Source organism: Mauremys reevesii, linkage group 5, assembly GCF_016161935.1.
Source record: "Mauremys reevesii isolate NIE-2019 linkage group 5, ASM1616193v1, whole genome shotgun sequence".
Classification (NCBI taxonomy): domain Eukaryota; kingdom Metazoa; phylum Chordata; order Testudines; family Geoemydidae; genus Mauremys; species Mauremys reevesii.
The window spans coordinates 73,730,971-73,748,596 of record NC_052627.1 but is presented as its reverse complement, the minus strand read 5'-3'; the positions used below and the strand labels follow the sequence as shown (position 1 = coordinate 73,748,596).

General features: G+C 42.6%; 1 protein-coding gene across 1 annotated transcript in view; it reads left to right on the top strand.

Moving 5' to 3' along the window:
• The window catches only part of GPM6A (glycoprotein M6A), a 323,841-nt gene that overhangs the window by 53,781 nt on the left and 252,434 nt on the right, over window positions 1–17,626 (top strand). The window lies entirely within an intron of this gene.

The following is a 17,626-nucleotide window of genomic DNA, read 5'->3' as shown; positions in this document are numbered from 1 at the left end:
GACTGTATCCATCATCACTGTCTAGTTTAGCAGCACATGTGATAACTATTCACATCTGAATTGAAGCAGGGGAAAAAGGTAACAGTAATTGCAATGGTGCAGTTATAAAATCTGATTTCTCGTGATGTGCCAGATATAGAAACAAATGTGCTACATCTTTGGAAAGACTAGAATACTAGTGGTGTGTGATATTTGTTTCTAGCCCAGGTAGTTTGCAAGATATCGTACCATAAGAATCACTGGACCTGCAGTCTAGGAATTCACTTCTACTACTGGTTAGTGTAGGGCTAAGTTTCTCACGTTGTGAATCAGTGTAACTTTCATTGATGTATTAATATGAACAAGACTCTAAAATGTGTGCTGCTGTGGCATAAATTGGTATGCAGGAAGGCAGAAAGGTGGTAGCTGTCTTATAATTGCTTACGCTAGATATGCCTTTTCAAATTTTTCCTTGACCTATTAGCAACAGGATTCAGTGCCATAATTTCATGCTTCTAAATGTTTCTTGCATCCAGCTGTGGCCACTGATTCGCGTACTGAATTTAATGTTAAGTAGAATGAGAAAGATGACTTAATGGATCTTGAAAATGTTTACTGCTATTGGAACCATTCTGCTGTCTTCATTACCAAGAGTAGGTTCTGCCTGAATTATTGCTCTTCTTGTGTGCCAAATGACTGGATTTTTCTAAAGCAAAGACTGCATTAAAATACCAGTCTACACCAGCTGTTTCTCTACCAGAGAGAAATTAAGAATACCCATTATAGGAGATACTGTTATAATTCTCTTCCATACTCATTCATGTAAAGATAGGTTGCCTCTCTTTCTCTAAAACATAATAGTCTTTCTTCATAACATTGCTTGTTGGGGCTTTCTTAGAAGAGTTGCATGTAGTTTGGGAAGATATAAAGAGTCCGGGGAAAAATGGCTTCAGCAGTTTAATGGCAGAATAAGAACTATAAGTGCACCTCTAACTTGAAAGCATTCTAGAGTGTACTTATTAAAGCAAATCTCTCCTACTTAACAAAATAAATCAGAAAACACAGATAAATTAACATCTGTGGATTTTAAGTGATTATTTTAAAGGTCAGAATGAATATATAAAGAACTGAAATGATAGCTGATGTGTCAGTTTGATTTGCTGTATGAAATTGTCTAATCAGTAAGACTCTACCTGTATTGTGGTGCAAAAAGTAAAAATGTTTGCATTTATGGTGTCAAAATTCATGGATATTGCATTTCCCTGATGCTGCCTTGCTTCCAGCTGTTGCCCCATTTAAGGCAGAGCTTCGTATCTGATGAACCTGTCTGCAACCCTTCCATGCAAGAAGAAACAAAGACAAGCCCTCCCAGTTGCTGAATCTGTCTGCAGCCGCCTCGCTTCCGCTCCACCTCCCCCCATCTCCTGGTCGCTGAAGCAGCTAACCCATAATACCTCAACAAGTGCCCTGAATAAGCCCTTCTCCATTTGTCCAGATAACCCAAACACCTAATCCAATTTAAAGATGAATTTGTAATAATACTGATAAGAGATTTTCCCCAGCTGTCCAACATGGTATCTGGAGCAATCCCTGTGCCAGCTTCCCTCATAAAAATAAACATTACCGGACTCATTTCCATCTTCCAGCTGACAAACCCACCTTCAGTTCTCACAAATAACTTCACTCTCTCAGCTATTGAAACCTTCTAAACCCTTGTGCTATAGACATATGCAGCCCAAATTCCAGCTTCCAAATCCTCTCGTTGTTATCAGAGACGCACTTAATTACCACCAGTTCAGAGTCATTGCTATAACATATTCTGTGTAGAGGTCGTCTTCTATCTTATCCCTAAGGACATCCATATTGGGCAGCCAACTTGTTTTTCCTAATATGTGAAGGTCTAACAACTCATTCCTTTCTGTTCTTTTTTTGGCTGTTGGGAGTTGAACTGAAACGTCTGAAGTAGAACAGCATGTACTTAAATGGTCTTTTACTCCCATCTTGGGATTTAAGTCCCCACTAAAATAAACAAAACACCTCCAACCCCCAAGGAAAACAATTTTTTTTTACTTTCATGTTTGTTTAAAAATCAGCTTTTTATTTTTTTTTATTGAGTAAGTTTTAAATTAACTTCCCGGCTTGTCTGAGAGAATTTGACAGTTATAGTTAATGCAACCATTGTATGAGGGTTGATGTTTTGATTTATTAAGACTTTTATTGCTTTATCACTGAGGCTGAAAATACTAGACCCTTTGTGGTTATATATTAACAGATCCCAAAGCCACTGACTTAGACAGTTTCAGTCTGTTTTAGTACCTTGATTAATTTGGGATTTATATTGCACTTTTATTTTTGTTGGTGGTTTTTATTCAGTGTATCAGATGTAATTTAAGAAATTAAACTAATTTTTTCATCATAAAACTGGGATAGCAGAGTGACTTGTTTAGAATGAAAATGCTTATACTTTCAGCCCTGAAAAAAGAGAACCTACAATCTTATGCAAAACTATGGAAGGCAATCTTACATTACCATGCGAGAAAATATAATAATAAGGACTCATCCTTCTTGTATTTTCCCCATTCATTGTAAAGCACTGAAACACTAGCACAGCTACACTAGCATTTTAAGCAGCTTTTTATTCCAAAAGAGGTGATGTCTCCCATTGTAGAATCTTACTATGTAAGTTAGGGCTTTTTCTCATGGTATGCAGTCCTGTAAATTTATATGCATAGGTGGAGTATCCTCGCACACGCATTAGCTTGTAGGATTTTACAGATGGGAACTAAGAAACAGAGATAAAGTGACTTGGCCCAGGTTCCACAGGAAGTCTATGGCAGAGCAGAAACTGATTACCTGAGTCTGTGTGATTTTTCTTGCTCACTCCAGACTGGCTACCACTAGTCAGTCTGACAGCAGAAAATGACTCTCTCATTCGTTCATCCCTGGGACAGCCATACTATGGAACTGGTCATGTTTAGTGTACTAGAGTTTTATAGGTGTGATGCTGACAGAGGAGCCCAGGCCAGAGCCACAGGCCAATTCACTTGTGTGTTAATAGAGATCAAGGGAGATGTTGATTGTATTGTTTTTGCCTATCTGTAGACTGTTGTTTACTATTACATTACATTTATTTTATGCACGCCCAGTAATTAAATAACCCTAGGTCAAAGTGTGTGTTAATGTAAGAGTGTATTCAGGAGTTAGAACTTCATGAAAACGAATGGAATGTTACTTGTATTGTTCCCACTTATCTATTCCTATTATTATGTAATGGCAGGTATTTACATTATGTATATCCCTCTGACTAAATAATTCATCGAATGAAAATGAATAAGAGTGCTAAATTCAAAACAATTGGCCATTGTGTGGGTACAGATACTTGTCAGATTGTTGTCGGTGAAAAGAAGCTATAAGTACTGATTCAAAGAGAGATCCTGTATCTCTGGATTGTTTGGATTCTAATGGGTAGAATAGCTGAACAGATCTCCATAGTTACTCTGGGTAGCCCTGAAAAGACTTCTGGGAAACTGATAGGTTACTACATCTCTGCTCTCATTTTGGATTTACAAACATTGACTCACCTGTTATATTTTACCTGCTTTAACATCTCATTTTTTTTCTTATCTAATAAACCTACAGTTAGTTTACTATAGAATTGGTTGTCTTTGGTGTAAAATCTGGATTATCAATTGATTTTGGGTAAGTGACTGGTCTCTTGGGACTGGGAGAAACCTGATGTGGTGTGATTTTTGGTTTTAATCTTTTATCACAAAGTTCAGCTTGTCTGGGTGACAAGATAGACTGGAGAGGCTAAGGGGACTGTCTGTGACTCCATGGTAAGACTTGTACAGTGATACGGGAGTTAACATTTGTTACTGACTTGGTGAAATGCAATTATAGCACACACCACAGTTTGGGGTATCTGTCTTTGTTTTCTGACAGTTTGCTCCGAGATGGTCACTCACAGTGGTGAGCCACTCCAGACAGTGTGCCACTAAGTTCAAAGACATTGGTAATACATTTCTTTTTATATAGATATTTTCTCTCTTCAGAGATGGAAAAGCAGCTAGGCCTGAACATACTCTGTACTGAATTACTTCCTCCAAGAATGTTCCCTGCCATTTAAACACAACAAAAGAAAAAACACAGACCAGCCTTCACAACTAAAACACCCCAAATCCATATTAGTTGCTGAAGAAGTAATATTTTTATCCATTGTATGATATAACCTTTACTTCTCGTGAGAGAATTTTGCACTTAGGCATTCTTTAGGAAGAAAGCGACAAGGTACGTTATAGAATAACAGAAGTATTGGAGCATAAGCTGTCGTGGGTGAATACCCACTTCATCAGACGCATGCAAGAAAGAAAGGCATGAACTATCAAGACCACAAAAGCTTACCGTTTAGGTTGCAGACATACTTGTCTTATATATTTATTGCCTGATAATAAAAACATTCCTTGATAGTCTCTCTCCAGGTCAGATTTTGCAGGAATATTGATAGCTAATACTTCAGGTGAAAATCCTCATTTGTGTGCCCCTGCAGACAATCTGAAGACCAATATCCCACTGCAGGAAACCCTCCTGCTGAGATAGCTCATCTCAATTGATTAGGCTCTTACAGTTGTTATGCGTACTTCCACCTTTTCATGTTCTCTGTATGTATAAATATCTTCTGTCTGTGTGTTCCATTCTATGCATCCGAAGAAGTGAGCTGTAGCACACGAAAGCTTATGCTGAAATAAATGTGTTGGTCTCTAAGGTGCCACAAGTACGCCTGTTCTTTTTGCTGATACAGACTAACAAGGCTGCTACTCTGAAACACATCAGAGACTATTTATTTTTCCTTTTTTCATTGACTAGATTTCACACTGACAGTATCTCTAAGTATTTTATTGTGTGAGGTTCTTTGGCCTGTGTTATGCAGCTTGTCAGACTAGATTATCATAATGATCCCTTGTTGTTTTAAAATCTATTAAAGCTGTTTACATGATCAAGGAAAGTGTTGGGCACCCTAGAACTATTGTAGAATGGCATTGTTCTGTTAGTGTAAAATGGTGTTTCACAGCCAATCATTATGTATTTCTTTTATTTCCCTGAATGGTATATGGTTGCAGTAGGCACTCAGATGAGGTTGGTAGATATTATAAGAATTGTATCAGATTTTGTGCACCTGTAGGTATTCAGAAAAATGTATTAAAAATATGTCCGTGTTGTTATAAAGGAAGAGATTTACTGTGGTGTAGATTGGTGCAGGTCAGAGTCTCAATCTGCCTAGATTTTCTGCAATGAGACAAGGGCTTGTGTTCCCTGCAAAGTTAACACTAATTGTAACTCAAGTGTTGCCCCAACATGGGTCCCATCCACACACACAACCCCTTAACTTGAATGTGAGGATGCTTTTAATATGAGTTGGCTGGCCTAAGAGGGGCTGTAGTGTAGGCTACAGCTTCAGATAGCATAACTCATCAGCTCTTAGCACAACCATGCTCAAATGCTAATCTGCATCTGCACCACTAGTCCTCCAGTTCCCACCAGCATGCTCAAACAAGGACAGTCTTGCCATAATTCACTGGGGAAGAATTCATAGCGGGACCTGGCTTAGTGCAGTGTTAAGAACCATGGGATGTTCCCCCAGAAGTCTTAGCACCACAAGCATGTGCAGAGTTTGTATGGATATAGTCACTTGACTGCCATTTTGCAGTGTAGCTCTTGCTCAAGCTAGATTAAGGCTTTGTCTACACTGGCAATTGACCAACAAAACTTTTGTCATTCGCAGGTGCTTAAATCCCCCCTCCCTGAAAGACAAAAGTTTTGCCCTGGCAAGTGGCAGTGTAAACAGTGTGTTGTCAGCAGTAGCACTCTCTTGTCAACAATGCAAACCCCGCTCGTAGGGGGTGGAAGTATTTTGTCACCAAAAGTGCCGAAAAACAGCATTTACACTGCCTGACTTTTTTAGCGACACGGCCATGTTGCTAAAAGCTACGTAATGTAGACAAAGTCTAACTTGAGAAGAGTAACTTGTAACTTCAATTCACTTTTCATGAAGATAAAGTTAAACCCAGCTAATTTATTTTGAGTTCTAATAAAGAAGACAACCAGACTAGACCTGTGTAGCAATTGGACACACCGAACTTAATTCAGCAGAATACAGTTGCAGATTGTTGTGAGGTAAAAAATGAGTGGGACAGTGTCACGGAGAGACGGCAGATATTTGATCCTGCCCTGAGTTTGCTGCTACATGGCCAATTTGTCGGTAATGACCGATAGCAGGAATAAGGCCCAGAAACTGAGCAAGTAGCTTAGGACCTCATTAGCATGATAAAGATCAAGCCTAAACTCCTGTCTCCCCTGTTCTTTGCCTCCTCCACCCCCTTTAAAAAACAAACAGAGAATCCTCTGCAAGCTTAGGAGTAATTCAGTGGGTAGGCAGGTGGCTTGAAGTTTGCTGTTGAAATAGGCTTTGTCTGCATTTGAAAGGTATATTGGTATAGATATATTAGGGCATGTCTACACTGGCAGAGTTACAGCGCCGGGAGTTATAGCGCCGTTCAGAGGGCACTGAAGGGAAATCACTGTTGTGTGTTCACAGTGTCAGCTGCCCACGCATTAGCGTGTTCACCTTTGTGACACTTGTAGCGGTATTCGGAGCATTGCACTCTGGAAAGCTGTCCCACAGAGCATTTCTTCCTCTTCTGCCACTAAGGGTTGTCGGAAGACGGAGAGGGTTGCGGGGCATCCTGGGTCCTGTCCCAATTCCCCGTGATGCATTGCTTCGCATCCCAGCAATCCCTGTGCTTCTGTCTGCATTTGGTGCCATCTTTCAACGGTTTGTGTACTGCGTATTCTGCCTCTTCAGTCTGCAGGAATGGATCCCACACTGTTGACCAGTATGCTACTCCAGACTGCTACCAATCAATTGCTAACCAGTTCAGAGTGGGAAAGTCGACCACTGGACTTGTGTTGACGGAAGTGTTCAGAACCATTAATCGCATATTGCTTCAAAAGACTGTGACTCTGGGAAACCTGCGTGACACTGTGGTGGGCTTCCCTAACTGTGGAGGGGTGATAGATGGGACACACATTCCAATTCTAGCACCAGACCAGCTAGCCAATGAGTACATTAATCTCAAGAGGTGGTTCTCAATAGTTCTCCAGGCGCTTGTGGATCACTGGGCGTTTCACAGACATTAACACAGGCTGATCCAGAAAGGTGCCTGACGCATACATCTTTTGGAACAGTGGCCTGTTCAGGAATCTGCAAGCATGGACTTTCTTCCCGGACCAGAAGATCACCATAGGGGAAGTTGAAATGCCCATTGTGATACTGGGAGACCCCGCCAACCCCCTAATGCTGTGACTTATGAAGCTATACACAGGGAACCTTGACAGCAGCAAGGAGCGGCTCAACAACAGGCTGAGCAAGTACAGAATGACTGAGTGTGCTTTTTGGCTGTTTAAAAGCCCGCTGGCATTGCCTCTTTGGGAAGCTGGACCTGGCCGAGGACAATATTCCTATGCTTATAGCCGCTTGCTGTATGCTCCATAATATTTGTGAAGGGAAGAGTGAAAGCTTCTCTCAGGGCTGGACTGCAGAGGCTCAGTGCTTGGGGGCTGAGTTTGAACAGACAGAGACCAGGGCTATTAGAGGGGAGCAGCGCAGGGCCATAAGGATCAGGGATGCCTTGAGGCAGCAATTTGAAGCTGAAAGCCGCTAATATTTGTTGCTATGCTCGGGAGTGCAGTGTTTGTAATGCTAGGAGGTGATTGGTGCAAATGATGCAATATGAAGGTTTAACATAAGTGTCTGTTACTTTGCAGAGCTCTTTGTTTTCAATTAAAAGAATAAAGATTGCTTTCAAACCAACACAATTATTTTATTAAAAAACAACTGGAGGAGAGAGTCAAACAGAAAAAAACATCAGCAGTGAGGGGGTTGGGAGAAGCAAAGGTCCCAGGAGAAGGTGGGGTCTGGGATAGCTAAAAATTGTGTATGTCCAGGGATCATATCCAACTTTCTCCTTCTGGAGTACAGTGCAGTGGGTACTGTACTTCAGCAGGGCCAAACTGCAGAGGGGATGGGTGTTGAGTGCAGTGGGTAGTGGGAGTCTGCAGTGTTGGATTGTGAGGTGAGAGGAGTGGAATGCAGCGGTACAGACTGGAGCCAGGAGGTTGATGAGAGCCTGTTGGTGGTGTCTGGGGGAGCACATGGGAAAGAGTTTTTTGTGACAGTGGTTGCTGGGGAGGGCAGGCTTGGAGGTGCTCAGTTTGCAGTGCTAGTATTGCGTGGAGTGTCTCTGCTTGGCGCTTTATAATGTTAAAGAGCCACTCCGTGGCTTCATTCTGGCATGCCGCATTCTCCTTTCCGTCCCTCTTCTGGCTGTCTTCAATTCCTGCTTCTTGGCCATGGAGTGCATCATAACATCACGCAGAAAGTCCTCCTTAGTTCCTCTTGGCCGCTTTTTAATTCTGCACAGCTGTTTAGCCCCTGATAACAAAGAGGGAGGCTGGGCTCCCAAGGTCATCTCTGAAGTTTAAATGCAACATTTTACAGAAGCAGTATTGTTTGCAACACACAGAACACTGATTCAGTGATTTAAATAACTGAATCATAATTCTCACACCTATCACTAACTGGCTGACCCCAGGCAAGCACACACGAGCCACAAGACCCCCAAAATGGTGAGTAACAACAAGGGCAGGGGAAATCAGTGTTCCAGGACCATACTGTACACTGGGCACATGGCTCTTGGGGAGAGCCAGCACTGTAGGTAGGGCCTGATAATCATTCCTGTCACCACAGTTTCCACAGGATGTGATCAATATGGAAGATATCTCGCTGCTGAGGGTGAGCGGGGAATCAAGGGAGGGTCTTCTCCAAGACTGCCACTTCCGCCCTGGCCCCTATGCAGCTCGCCTGTGTGCAGCAATGGTTCCCCCTCGCTCCCTGTGATGGCACAGTGGCGTGGGAAAGTTACTGTTAATGGGGCAAGAAACAAAGCAGCTCTGCCAAAGAACCTGCGGCAGCGGATTGCCCAATATCTCCGTGAGTTTCCTTGAGATCTCTGAGGGAGATTCCTGTGAAGTGAGGGATTCCATCAACAGCCTGTTCTGCTGCTCAGACTAGGCATGTGGTGGTACTTGCATCATACAGACACAAGCCTGCTTTCTGCAACCTCCTGCCCCCTACAACTCACTTCAGCGATTCCCAAAATCAAATCCACTTACCAGGGGCTTCCTCTCCTGTTTGTGCTTTGCCAACATCTGACAGGTGTCATAATTCCTATGGCTGAGTGCAGCTTGCACTGGATAGCCTCTTCTTCCCCAAATGCTGATGAGGTCCAGCAGCTCGGCATTGCTCCAAGCTGGAGATTGCCTGGTGCATAGAGCAGGCATGGTCACCTGGAAAGATACGCTGAGGCCACTGCACGCATCACTGAGCAAACAAGAAGGGGACTTTCAAAATTCCCAAGGAATTTAAAGGGTGGGGATGACGGTTGGTCACCTGAAGGCAGGGCAGTACTGATGACTAGAGAGGCGAGAACAGGCATTGTGGGACGCCTCTTGGAGGCCAATCCAAGTGCTGTAATCTACCACAGTGTCTACACTGGCACCGCAGCACTGTACCTCTGGCACAGAAAGCTGTATGCCTCTCATTGGGATGGTTTTTTGTTTTGTTTTTTGTACAGCACTGCAACTGCGCAGTTTCTGCACACCAAGTGGCTTGGCAGTGTGTATACCTTGGGAGTTACACTGCAGAAAGCTGCTTTACTGTGCAGAAACTTGCCAGTGTAGATGGCCTTAGTTAGGGATGTAAAAAAACCCACGCCCTTGACCAATTTTACAGCTATGCCAATGTAGCTACATCAACACTGGGTGTTATTTTAATGGTAGAATGCTTCTGTTGAGGTAGCTACCATCCTTTGGAGGGGTGTGTGTTCCTAAACAGTCAGAAAAAAAGGCTTACGTTGATGCAGGCTGCTTCTGACTCTACAGGGCTCTGTTGTCATAACTGTTCTGATATATTCTCTGAAGTGTAGCCATCCCCTAGCTGTAGAAGATTGGGCATAGTACTAAAATTGTAAATTCTTTGTGACTGGGACCATCTTTCAGTCCTGTAGTTTGTACAGTTTCTGATAGCACCAGGGGGCTCTTGTCCCTGACAAGGGCTCTTAGGTGCTACCTCAATACAAATAATAGTACTTAACTTCAGTCCCATTTGTGTGTAGCTGCCACACATGCTTGAATTGGAGTTTAATAACCTTGTGCATCTTCCTACACACTGTGTAAGGACTTGGAGGATCATAATATATATTTTAATATTTTGTCTACATCAATATTGAGTATAGAAAGTTGCAAATATTATGTATACTGAAAGTGGGATTAATGAATAATACTTGTTTGTGGGCAGGTTGCTGCTCATGTTATAGTTTCACAAGAGTGTAAATTTTGGAGCCTTCATTTTCACAGGAAGGTTACACCATCTGTCTGCACTTTCATTTACTGCAGCATTTGCATTAACCTGCTTGGCACCTTTTATTTTTTGCATAAATGAATAGAATTGTGTCCAAAGTAACTCCTTTGTTCCTGAAATAGTATTCTTGAATTATTAGCCTAATTAAGGCTTCATTTCAGCAAAGCAATGCACAACTAAGGCATGGGTTCTGCTTAAAAAAAAATGTACAGCTGCAACTCTTTTTAAAAAACAAACCAAAAAAAAAAAAAAAAACCCAGAACTTCCACAGTATTTGTATTCACAAAGAACTCAATCTTTAGAGTTAACAAACACCCAACAAATTTCAAGGCACCTGCATTCCACTGAATTACTCCCAGAGTTTCTGGTGACTTAAGAATATAACTAAGTCTTATATAGCACTTTTCATCAGTAGATTTCAAAGCACTTTACAAAGACATAATAGTCGCCATTGTCTGCAGATGGGGAAACTTAGGCACAGGGCTGTGAAATAATTTGCGCAAGGTCACCTGTCAGGCCAGTGGCTGAGCCTGGGAATAGAATCTAGGATTCCTGAATCACAGTCAAGTACTCTGGTCACTAGGCAAAACTGACTGTCAGTAGTAGAAAGTGTGAATGCTGACCGGTTCTGAAAATCAAGCTCAAAGTCCTTTTCTCCATGAAAATATTACTTACACAGTGCTGTTGTTTGGAGGGCTGCAGGAAGGGCAGCCAGCACGTCCCTCGGCCCATGCTGCTTCCTGCAGCCCCCATTGGCCTGGAGCGGCAAACCACGGCCAGTGGGAGCCACAATCAGCCAAACCTGTGGACGCGGCAGGTAAACAAACCGGCCCGGCCCTCCAGGGGCTTTCCCTGAACAAGTGGTGGCCCAAGTTTGAGAACCACTGTAATAGAATATCCAGAAAAAGACTGGCTTTTCTCTTTACTGTGGCCCAAATTAATCAAGGTACTTAAATATGTGCATAATTTTAGGCACTTGAGTACACTGTTTCCATCAAAGTCAGTGGGACTGTTCATATGTTTAAAGATACATAAGTGCTTAAGTATCTTGATGAAATGCATTTGGATCAGGTGTAAGGTATTGGTTTTTTGTGATACTGCAGCAGTAGAATTACCATGCTTGTAGTTTCATAAAACACAATCTGCACAAATGGAAGCATGTGATAGTAAGAGTCAATGCTCATCACCTTTTTTTTTTAATTTTTATTTTTTTAACATTTTGGTGACACACCTGTCACTGAATACATGCTCGAACATTCAAAATGTAGTTGTATTTTTCTAGTAACCATGATGATATAAATACTGTGTCAGAACTCTTGACCTTTTTATAGGGAATTTTTTAAGGGCCTTTGTTACCATGTCTTCTCTTGCTTGAAGCTTTCAGATGCTCGCTCCCCTTTCAAAGCCTCCCCTCTCTCCTACATATCAACATTCTCCCTTTCGTATACCTCTTCTCTGTTATCTGAGGCTTTAGAAAGGGGAGAGGAGAGTCCTAGACATCACTGTTGGGATGTGGTGGATGTGACACTGCCCCCCATGTTCTTCATAGCAATATTATTATGATATGATTATGGCATAATTATCATGTATTTTATGCAATATAAGTCGTGACCTGTCATTTAAAAGGTTATGATTAGCTGAATATGATTTCCTATTTGTATGCTGGTAACATTTTTGTATCTGAAGTTATGAATATTGGCTATGTATCTGTATTTCAAATGTTGTTACACCTGGGTAACGCTCACTAGACAAGGTGCTTTCACGCTAGATAGCTGGGTGGGTAAGGGCCTATTCAGGACAATGAGCCATTAGGGAAAAGCTTATCTTCCCACCTGGGGAGCCTTCCTGAGAACACTGCAGACGGCCTCCGAGTAGTGGCTGCTATGACAACAAAGACAATGATGTGACCACATATCTCTAGACTCCATTGGGCTGTCAGTGTTTTTCCACAGACCAGTCTGGGAACCAAGTTTTGAAACAAAGGGTCCCACCATATGGAAAAGCTATATAAGGCAGGGAGTGACATCATCTGGGGTTCTTCACTCCCCACCAGGAAAACTTCTGGAAAAACCTGAGGAACAAAGACTGAACTGAGGGAAGTGCTGGACCCAAGCTAAAGGGATTCCTAGCCTGATTATGAAACACCTGGGGATTTCAAGCAGTAAAGCAAATGCCACTTGTCCCTTAGAATCTGCAGCCTGCTTGTGTCATCTCTTAGTGTGAGAATCTGCTCTTCCTATCCAATCTATTTAGTATATTAAGTTTAATTTGCATTTTTGTTCATTTGCTAGATAATCTGCTTTGATCTGTTTGCTATCACTTATAATCAGTTAAAATCTATCTTTCTGTAGTTAATAAACTTGTTTTTGCTTTATCCAAATCAGTGTGTGGGAATCATAACTTGGGGTAAAAGGCTGTTTCATATTCCTCTCCACATTGAGGGAGGGGGTGAATTTTATGAGCTTACTCTGTACAGTTCCCTGTACAGCACAAGATGGTATAATTTTGGGTTTATACTCCTGAGGGTGTGTGTGTGTATAGCTTTCCGATGCAGGGGCTAGTCAGAGAGCCTGCTTGTAACTGCAGTTGGGTGTGTCCCTACCTGTATGTATGCTGGTGAAAGTGCAGGCTGGAAGGCTTTGTAGCTTGTCACAGAAGTACAGTATAAAAGGGAGCCCAGGCTGGTGGGTTTGGGGGACCCAGTGGTACCTCAGTTCCAGGTAGCACATGGAGGGAAACCTGTCACAGTGGATTCTTCCTATTTTCCCCCACTTTATACTCAGCTTTCAAAGTCCTGCACCATAGTCCATGGCCTGCTAACCCAGGGTGCCTTCAGAACTTGTAAATGCTGATTCTTTAGTAAGCCGTGAGGGTTGCCTTTGTACAACAGGGCTTGAACATGTTTTCACAGCATTTGACACCTCTGATATACAAAGGAACAAACACTTAGGCCTTGGCTACACTGGTGCTTTACAGTGCTGCAACTTTCTCGCTCAGGGGTGTGAAAAAACACCCCCCTGAGCGCAGCAAGTTACAGTGCTGTAAAGCGCCAGTGTAAACAGTGCCCCAGCGCTGGGAGCGCGGCTCCTAGCGCTGCAAGCTAATCCCCACGGGGAGGTGGAGTACGTGCAGCGCTGGGAGAGCTCTCTCCCAGCGCTGGTGCTGCGACCACACTCACACTTCAAAGCACTGCTGCGGGAGTGCTCCTGCAGCAGCACTGTACACCTGCAAGTGTAGCCATACCCTTAGCCTAATGCTATGTCTATACTAGCACCGGAATAGTTGTTTCCCAGGGTGGCCCTGGGAGGTGGTCCCTGGGCAGCTGGTACAGCTGCTTCCCAGGGCGGCCCCTGGCAGCAGTCCCCGGGTGGCCATTGCAGCAGCTGCCGGCGGCCACTGGCTGCTGGTGCTGCGGCTGGCCCCATCCCCCTTCCCCACAGCAGCAACCCCCCAGGGTGAGCGCCCACCAGCAGCTCTTCGGCTCCCCCCTCCCAGTAGCAGCTCCTCTGCTTCCCCCTCCAGCAGCAGCCCCTCCAGATGCCTCCCTCAGCAACAGCCTTGGCACCCCCCAAAGTGTCCTGCTTAAGATTTAGTCAGGGGTATTTATAATAAAAGTCATGGACAGGTCACAGGCTGTGAATTTTTGTGTATTGTCCGTGACCTGTCCAGGACTTTTACTAAAAATCCGCATGACTAAATTGTAGCCCTAGCCATAGTAAATAGGAATGCAGAGAAAAAAACCATAGATTTGGTTTTGGTCATGAGATTTGCTGCATATGTTGTATGTTTACTTTTACCATGAAAACACATTTTCTGCTAATTCCACATGCAGCATCATATTGCATATGTCAGAACTTATTTATATTTAATTCCTGTTTTACATGTTCTCTTAAGGGCCACTTTTTTCTGCTCGTGGGGAAGAGGAGAGAGATAGGAAATACAATGCTGTGCTATAGTTTCACAGGTTTTGGTTTTGTGACTTCAGTTACCCAAGACAAGTGATTTAAGCACCTCATTGCACAGCTCTTAGGGCCCTTGGCAATTATAAAAATGGATGTGTGTTATAAAAAGGGAGAAGATTGACAAAAGCATTTTAAAATTAATTTTAGAGTCGGTGTGGCTGATTCTGATCAGTTTTACTGCAGGATGACTCTATTGTCTTCAGTGCAATTCCTGCTGATTTACATCAGCATATTTGAGGTTGAAATTGGACCCTGTGGCCCTGGCTCTCCTGTCACACCATTTAACTTCATGGCATTAAATTGAGTTGCTTCCAATTTATGATGCAAGGTAAGTGAGAAGAAGATCAGGCCCATTTACATACATCCACACTTACAGAAGTCATGATCATAACACTTTTTTGCATAGCATGCTGTGTTTTAAAGCATCGCACAAACATTAATGAAGAAACAATCTTCTCTGCATGTAAAATGGTGTCACATAAATGCATAGCTTCCACATATTAGAAGCCAGTCAGGTTGTCTGTATTTAATGGTATTCAGTGTCAAGAAAATCTGACTGCCATTGGCAATGGGTGAATTCAGCAACATTGTTTCCAAGGAATTGTGGTGTAGCTGCCTGCAGTATTTAGTTGATTGTGGCAATATTAAAGGACAGTAGCTATACTGTTGTTACCCGTAATTGCGTCTTATTCTTCTGGTCCTCTGACAGAAACAAGTTATTTCTTTAGACTTGCATTAAAATCAGGTTAGCTCCTCCAGTGGATTCAATCACAGAAAAACAAATTTATGGGAGATCTGTATCCCAGATAAATGTGTAACTGAGGCTAGCGCAAAGCAAACTGGAGAAAACAAATGGAGATATAGTATTTTTTTTAACTATTGCATTTTCCCCCATCTCACGTTTTTGTGGAAAACACCACACTTGGCAAGATATGATCAAGCACAAATATTGCACCACACATCAAGCTTTTAATAGTGAAGAAATTCTGAGTCCCTATATGGGAACTATAGACAAGTGTAGGGATCTTGCAATGGGTATTAAGATATGCATGCTAAGAGCACAAGCTGTCAGCTTGTAGGTTCTTTAAGTGGATCATATAGCAAATAAAGGACAGTGCAGCTCAAGACCCTGAGCCAGATGATCCCCTTGTGTGTGCAAGGAGTCAAAGAGGACTGACAACTCAGTGAGGTGAAGCTTATGGAGTTTTCAGGACATCACATTTCTAATGGGAGACACCAAAGGAAACCTCCAGGTAAGATAAGCTATCCTGAGTTCTTGTGTATGTGTGTGATTTCAGTGGCTCCTCAGCACCAGCAGGAACCATGCTACCGTTGGGTGTTTTCCTCTGCAGAGCCTCAGTAAAAACTCACACGAATTGATGGTGCTTCCAGCAAGGAACAATGCCTCAGAATATGGATGGTCTCTGTCTTCTCTTTCTCCTATTCAGCTGCCCTTTCCTCCCCCCATCTAGTGACAGCAATTTGTTGACAGACACCCCCTCACCCCCAATGAAGGCATTTCAGTAGGTCCTTAGGAAAGGTGTAAGGAATTATGGCATTCAAGGGAAAACCTTCTTGATCACACTTTCTTTCAATCATAGAAGAGAAGGATTTGAGCCCCTTTCGATTTGGTTTTGTTTAACCTAAGGGGATAAAGCTTTCCTGTCTGCTTTAGGAAGGTCCTGCAGCACAACGTGATTGTTAACTAGATCAGTTTTCAGAGTAGTTCAGAAGTTCAGAGTAGATCAGTGGTTCTCAGCCAGGGGTCTGGGGCCCCCTCAGGGGGCCTCGAGCAGGTTTTTGTGGGGAGCCTCCAAGCAGGGCCAGCATTAGACTCTCTGGGGCCCAGGGCAGAAAGCCGAAGCCCCACTGTATAGGTCTGAAGCCTGGGAAGTGTAGCTTTGTGGGAGGCTCTGTGTCATGGGGCCCCAGGCAGTTGCCCTGCTTGCTACCCCCCCTAATGCCAGCCCTGGTTTTTATATTCAGAAAAGCTGTTACTGCAGCACAGGTGGGCCATGGAGTTTTTATAGCATGTTGGAAGGGGAGGGCTCAGAAAGAAAAAGGTTGAGAACCTCTGAACTAGATGGCATGTTGAAAGTTCAACTCTCATTTATGCAGAGTGTATCTGGTGGCAATGCTATCCTTCACAGGAAGGAACAATAGAGTCTGTTTTTGGGAGTGACTCCCATCATTTCACTTCTATATTCTGATACCCTCTTTTTTTTTTTTAATCAAAGTAACACTTAAAATCTGTAATGAGCCACATTCAAATGCTTCACTTTGCAGCCTAAATAACTTTTTGGTTTAATGCAGATTTTTTTTGTATGTAATCAAAACGTTGGGCTTCTAGTAAGCAGATAAACAAATTTAACTTGAAGGTTGACATAACATGCTAGCACCATTTATTTAATAATTAAAATGTCATTAAAATAAGAACACATAACCATAAAGCCCCACTCAACCAGTATAAGTAAGTAGTACATTTCACCACTGAACAAAAAAAGGAGGAAATCAATAGAGTCCCAGAACTTATTTTTATTTGACTTCATTAGCAACCCAAAACAGTTAAAAAGGCCTCATATCACGAATATGTAAATGTCCAATTAATGGAAGAATTACAGCTGAGATTCCAAAATACATGTTAGTGTGAGACAAGGAATGAGAAAAGCAATTAACACCTGGGTAATGACAATTAGTATGGTGAAGGGTTTGGATAGCTGTCACTCTAGGAGAATCAAGGGACATCAATCACTATGTAATTCTTTACCAAACGGTGTCTAGACTTTAACAGAGCTTAGTTGTGGTTACTGATGGGTGTTGATGGAATAGACATGGGGTTCTCAAACTTCATTGCACTGCGACCCGCTTTTGACAACAAAAATTACTACATGACCTTCGAGGGGGAGGGGAGCAAAGCCTGAGCCCCCCCAAGCCCCTGCTGCCCTGGATGTGTGCAGGGGGGGGAACGCCAAACTGGGGGAGAAGCAGAGCCGTAACTAGCTATTTTTGGGCCTGAGGCAAGAATATAAAATTGTGCCCTCCCCCCCCCATATAATTTCATAGTAGTTACTTTGTAAAAAAAAAAAAAAGAAAGAAAAATACATAAATAACAATAATAATAATAATGATAATAGAACATTTATTTTAATCATAAGATCCACGTACAAAATCAGCTAATACATATAAGGTGTACACCATAATGCATCATGAA